This window comes from Ipomoea triloba, chromosome 16 (assembly GCF_003576645.1).
Source record: "Ipomoea triloba cultivar NCNSP0323 chromosome 16, ASM357664v1".
Taxonomy (NCBI): domain Eukaryota; kingdom Viridiplantae; phylum Streptophyta; class Magnoliopsida; order Solanales; family Convolvulaceae; genus Ipomoea; species Ipomoea triloba.
In genome coordinates this window covers 13,787,521-13,787,879 of record NC_044931.1, presented here as the reverse complement: position 1 = coordinate 13,787,879, position 359 = coordinate 13,787,521, and the positions used below count along the sequence as shown (strand labels likewise).

Sequence of the window (359 nt, the reverse complement as noted above, 5' to 3'; positions counted from 1 at the left end):
TTTAAACCGCTAAACCGCTAAGCGAGAGAAGTTGCGCGGAGAGAGAGGTTCAAGTACATTTTGCGCGCAGTACATGACGGATGCGATCGTACGAGCACTAATGCACCGGATCCCATCAGAACACCGATGTTAAGCGTGCTTGGGCGACAGTAGTACTAGGATGTGTGACCCCCTGGGAAGTCCTCGTGTTGCATCCCCCACCCTCTTTTTAATTTTTCTTTTAAACCGCTGGACCGCTCGCTAAGGGTACTATCCTTTTAAACCACTAAACCGCTAAGCGAGAGAAGTTGCGCGGAGAGAGAGGGTCAAGTACATTTTGCGCGTAGTACATGACGGATGCGATCATACCAGCACTAATG

General features: G+C 49.9%; 1 non-coding gene across 1 annotated transcript; it reads left to right on the top strand.

The window, feature by feature from the left end:
- Positions 1 to 78: 78 nt before the first annotated feature.
- Positions 79 to 197, top strand: LOC116008997. The gene has a single exon (XR_004096338.1). It is a non-coding gene; the product is annotated as a 5S ribosomal RNA (ribosomal RNA).
- Positions 198 to 359: the final 162 nt, after the last annotated feature.